The 5,908-nt window shown below is 37.5% G+C and overlaps 1 pseudogene across 1 annotated transcript; it reads left to right on the top strand.

Annotated features, from left to right (window-relative positions):
• The first annotated feature begins 2,001 nt into the window (after positions 1-2,001).
• LOC308438514 (large ribosomal subunit protein uL1-like) lies at positions 2,002-2,399 on the top strand (annotated as a pseudogene). The gene has a single exon. The product of its transcript is annotated as a large ribosomal subunit protein uL1-like (transcript).
• Positions 2,400-5,908: the final 3,509 nt, after the last annotated feature.

Below are 5,908 nucleotides of genomic sequence, written 5' to 3'. Positions count from 1 at the left end.
AACAATATATATTGAAACAAACTTGAGTTATCAGACAAAATAGCCTCAGTTGAGGACATCCCTCAATAAAATCTCCTGTAAGACATTTTCCCAATTAATGAACAGCCATGGTAGATGGTGTCCCTGGGCTGGTAGCCCTGGGTTCTATAAGAAAGGCGAGCAGAGGAAGCAAGACAAAAAACAGAATCTCTCCAGGGCTTCTGCATTAGCTTTTGCCTCAGTGTTCCTGCCCCATTTGAGTTTCTGTCTTCACTTCCTTCCGTAATGAACAGTGATACTGAAAAATAAGCCAAATAAATCATTCTCTTTCCATTTGATTTTTGTCACGGTGTTTTACAAAAGCACTAGAAACCCAAAGACAGTGTGTGAAATTATATTTTCCATTATAAACATTTTTTTTTCTTATGAGACTACTCTTTTTTGGCTACTTATGCATCTAATAATATTCTGTATATCAAATTTTAATATGCTTGGTTAATTAGCATACATGCTTTGTGAATAACATATATTTAAATTTGCTTTGCAATGCATATTTAAAAGATATGTTTTCTAGTTTAACTTTTTAATCCTCTTTTATAATTTTGTATTCTAACATAACCAATTTTATTTAGACAACTGTATTTTCTCTATGTATATGTTTTTATTTTAATCTGGCAGAGCCTCTGAAGAGGCATTCATATCCAGCTTCTTGGCAACAGCAATAGTGCTTGAGTTAGGTGGCTGAATACGAGTGGATTTCCAAGTGAGGTAGTCTCTAAATAATCTTTTTTTTAATCCCTGTTCCTCTTTTTATCCCCGCATTCTCCCACTTAAGAAGGACTAATATATCCACATTCTCGTCTTCCTTCTTTTTGACCTCAAAAGGTCTATGAATCATTTTTGGTCTAGTATCCACTTATTAGTGAGTGAATACCATGTGTGTTCTTTTGTGAGTGGGTTACCTCACCCAGGATGATAGCTTCTAGTTCCATCCATTTGCCTTGAAATTTCATGACGTCATTGTTTCTACTAGCTGAATAGTACCCCAATTTGGGTATTCATTCCTCTGTTGAAGGACATCTGCATTCTTTCCACCTTCTGGCTATTACAAATGAGGCTGCTATGAACATGGTGGAGGATGTGTCCTTGATATGTGTTGGAGTGTCTTTTGGTCATATGCCCAGATGTGGTATATATGGGTACTCAGGTAGTACTGCGTTCAATTTTCTGAGGAACCACCAGACTGATTTTCAAGTGGTTGTATCAGCTTGCAATCCCACGAAAATGGAGGAGTGGTCCTCTTTCTCCACATCCTCACCAGCATCTGTGGTCACCTTAGTATTGATCTTAGCCATTTTGACTGGTGTGAGATAGAATCTCAGGGTTTTCTTTGACTTGCATTTCCTTGAGAACTAGGGATGCTGAACATTTCTTTACGTGCTTCTCAGTCATTCGGTATTCTTCAGTTGACAATTCTTTCTCTAAACCTGTATCTCGTTTTTAATAGGATTATTTCATTCTATGGAGTCTAACTTCTTGAGTTCTTTGAATGTATTTGGAATTAGCTCTCTATGAGTTGTAGAAGTGGAAAAGACCCTTTCCCAATCTGTTGGCTTCCATTTTGTCTTTTTGACAGTGTCTTTAGCCTTACAGAAAAATGCAATTTCATGAGGTCCCATTTGCCCATTCTTGATCTTAGAACGTAAGCCATTGGTGTTATGTTAAGAAAAATTTCCCCCTTCTTTTTCAGTTTCCGCGGTGGCAGCAGCCGTGAGCAGCAAAGTCTCACACGACACCCTGTACTAGGCGGTGCGGGAAGTTCTGCACAGGAACCAGTGCAAGCGCCGCAAGTTTCTGGAGACCCTTGAGCTGCAGATCAGCCTGAAGAACTATGACCCTCAGAAGGACAAACGTTTCTCGGGCACTGTCCGGCTTAAGTCTACCCCTCACCCGAAGTTCTCGGTGTGCGTCCTGGGGAACCAGCAGCACCGTGATGAAGCCAAGGCCGTGGATATCCCCCATATGGACTTCGCGGCGCTTAAGAAGATTAATAAGAACAAGAAATTGGTCAAAAAGCTGGCCAAGAAGTGTGATGCCATTTTGGCCTCTGAGTCTCTGATCAAGCAGATTCCACGTATCCTGGGCCCAGGTCTAAACAAGGCTGGCAAGTTTCCCTCCCTGCTGACACAAAATGAAAACATGGTGGCCAAGGTGGATAAGGTGAAATCCACAATCAAGTTCCGGATGAAGTGCTGTGTCTGGCTGTTGCCGTCGGCCACGTGGAGATGACCGATGATGAACTGGTCTACAACATTCACCTGGCTGTCAATTTCTTGGGGTCCTTGCTAAAGAAACACTGGCAGAATGTCCCGGCTTTGTACAACAAGAGCACCATGGGCAAGCCCCAGCGTCTGTATTAGAATGCTCCAATAAATCTCAGTCCTGCCAAAAAAAGAAAGAAAAAAAAAAAAAAAAGAAAAAAGAAAAGAAAAATTTTTCTTGTGCCTATGTGTTCTAAGTTCTTCCCCACTCTATTAGTTTCAGGGTACCTGCTTTGCTTTGTCGAAATTGTCTGGTAGAATTTTTGGGGTTACTTATACTATCATATCATCTGTAAAAGTAATATTTTGATTTCTTCTTTTCAAATTTGTATCTCCTTGACTTTTGTTGTCTAATTGCTTTCACTGGGACTTTAAATAATACATGGAATAGGTAGGGAGTGTGGGATCTTTGTATAGTTACTGAAGAAAGGGTGTTAAATTTTGTCAAATGTTTTCTTAGAATCTAATGAGATGATCATGTGTTTATTTTTTTCTTTGAGTTTGTTTATATAGTCGATTAAATTGATAGATTTTGGTATATTGAACCATGTTTGCATCCCTGGGATGAAGCCTACTTGATCATGGTGACTGATTGTTTTCATGTGTTCTTGTAATTTATTTGCAAGAATTTTATTGAGTATTTTTACATTGATGTTTATGAGGGAAATTTGTCGGAAGCTCTTTTTCTTTTTATAATCTTTGTTTGGTTTAGGTATGGTGGTAATTGTGGCTTCAAAGAATGCATTTGATAGTATTTCTTCTGGTTTTATTCAGTAAAATAGTTTGGAGAGTATTGGTATTTGGTCTTCTATAAGGGTCTGATAGAATTTTGCACAGAACCAATCTGGTACTGAGCTATTTTTAATTGAAAGGTTTTTGATGACTACTTCTATTTCTTTAGGTTTTATAGGACGGTTTTTATTGTTTATCTGATCCTGCTTTAACCTTTGCTATGTGGTATTTGTCTAGAAAATTGTTCATAGTCTCTAGATTTCCCAGATTTTTCTTTTTTGAGTATAGGCTTTTGTAGTATGAAATTTGTTTACTTTCCTCTGTTTCTGTTGTTCAGTCTCCCTTTTCAGTTTTGATCTCATTCATTTGGATACTTTCTCTGTGCCTTCTAGTTAGTCTGGCTAAGGGCTTAATCAATCTTCTTGATTTTTTCAAAGATCCAGCTCCTGGTTTTGTTGATAATTTGTGTAGTTCTTTTTGTTTCTACTTGGTTGATTTCAGCTCAGAGTTTGATTATTTCCTTCAGTCACTTATTCTTGGTTGTATCTGATTTTTTTTTTTTTGTTCTAGAGCTTACAGGTGTGCTGTCAAACTTTTAATGTAATCTGTCTCCAGTTTCTTTTTGGAGATACTAAGAGGTATGTGTTTTCCTCTTAGTACTGCTTTCATCTCATTACATAAGTTTGGGTATACTGTACCTTTGTTTTCATCAAATTTAAAAAATCTTTAATTCATTTCTTTATTTCTTACTAGATCAAGTTATTAAGTAGAGAATTGTTCAGCTTTCATCTTCATGTGGATTTTTTGTTGTTTTTGATTTGATTGAAGACCATGGTGATCTGATATGATGCAGAGGATTATTTTGATCTTCCTGTATTTGTTGAGGGCTGTTTTGTGACTGACTATATGAAAACTTTTGGTGAAGGTACCTTGAAGTGTAGAGAAGAAGGTATAGGTCTATTTTGTTGTTGTTGTTGTTGTTGTTTTAGGATGAAATGTTCTGTAGATATCTGTTAAATCAATTTGGTTCATAACTTCTGTTAGTTTCACTGTGTCTTTGTTCAGTTTCTGCTTCCAAGATCTTTCGATTCTTGAGAGTGGGGTGTTTAAGTCTCCTATTATTACTGTGTGTGGTGAAATGCATGCTTGGAACTTTAGCAGAGTTTCTTTTATGAAAGTGGGTGTCCTTGTATTTGGAGCATAGGTATTCAGGATTGAAAGTTTATCTTGATAGATTTTTCCTTTTTGATGAGTAAAAAGTGTACTTCCTTATAGTTTTTGGAAACTTTTGGTTAAAAATGTATTTTATACAGTATTAAAATGACTATTCCAGCTTTTTCTTGAAACCATTTGCTTGAGAAGTTTGTTTTTTTTTTTTTTCCAACCTTTTACTTTGAGGTAGCGTGTCCCGTGTCTGTCTTTGTCACTGAGATAAGTTTACTGGATTCTGTTTAAGTGTCCAGTCAGCCTATGCCTTTTATTGGGGAACTGAAAAACAGGTGATGGAATTGAAAAAGGAAATAGAAACAATAAAGAAATCAGAAAATAAGACAACCCTTACTACTTTTAGTATTCTTTATTTCTTTTTTTTTAACATTAACTTTTTTGACTATTATGTGGTGGGAGAAATTTCTTTTCTGGTCCAATCTATTTGGAGTTCTGTAGGCTTCTTGTATGTTCATTGTCACCACTTTCTTTAGTTCAGGGAAGTTTTCTTCTATGATTTTGTTGAAGATATTTACTGGGCCTTTTACTTGGGAATCTTCACTGTCTTCTATACCTATTGTCCTTAGGTTTGGTCTTCTCATGATGTCCTTGATTTCCAGGCTTAAGAGCCTTTTGATTCTTTCATTTTCTCTGATTGTTGTGTCAATTATTTCTATGGTATCTTCTGCCCCTAGATTCTCTCTTCCATTCCTTGTATTTGTTGGTGATGCTTGCATCTATAACTCCTGATCTCTTTCCTAGGATTTTTCTATCTAGTGTTGTCTTCTATTGTGATTTTTTTCATTGTTTCTATTTCCCTTTTCAATTCCTTCTCCTATTTGCTTCTGTTTTCCTGTAGCTTTTTATGTAATTTTTGTGTTTCTTCTTTAAGGGCTTCTACTTGTTTACATGTGTTCCTTCCCCCTAATTTCCTTAAGGGAGTCATTCACGTACTCCTCGAGGCCCTCCATCATCAACACGAGGTATGATTTTAACTCCAAATCTTGCTTTTCTGTTATGTTGGGATATCTACTACTTGTGGTGGGAGATATGGATTCTGATATTGTCAGGTTTCTTGTTTTCTGTTGTATAGGTCTTGATCTTGCCTCTTGTCATTTTGCTGTCCGTGATACTAAATGATCTTTTCGTCTTTAATTGGAGCTTGTCTCTCCTGTGGGTCTGTGAGCCCATGCATGGGCTTAGGAGGGAGATTGTTCTTGGGTGTTCAACTGTCTGTAGGTAGGTTATGAGTTCTAATGGTAGTAAGGCAGCTCTGGCTCTGGACACAGATGGAGGCAGGGATAGTCCATTCCCAGTCAGTACTGTACTACCTGTGCCCCAAGTGTACCTGGCGGTCTCTCCCTGGTAGTCATTCAATAGATAGCAAGTGGGGTCTCATCTGTGGGCTCAGGAGGGAGAGTGCTCTAGAGACTCCTCAGGGTGCTCAGCAATCTGCAGGCAGGCCACAAGTCCTAATGGTTGTACATTGGCTCTGGCTTTCTCTCTTTCACTTATAATTTTACTTATGATTATCTCCAATAATTTTGATCTTAAAATCTCTATGGTGACAGTGTGCAATTTTTTTTTGTGGGGCTAAACCTTGTGGGGAGTTGTGTCACACTTTAAAATGAAGAGCTTAGATGGAACTTGACAGCTCATTGAAGCATATC

Source organism: Micromys minutus (assembly GCF_963924665.1).
Source record: "Micromys minutus genome assembly, chromosome: 28".
In the NCBI taxonomy this organism is placed as follows: domain Eukaryota; kingdom Metazoa; phylum Chordata; class Mammalia; order Rodentia; family Muridae; genus Micromys; species Micromys minutus.
Note: the sequence above shows the minus strand (reverse complement) of the source record. Positions and strands in the feature narration are given on the sequence as shown.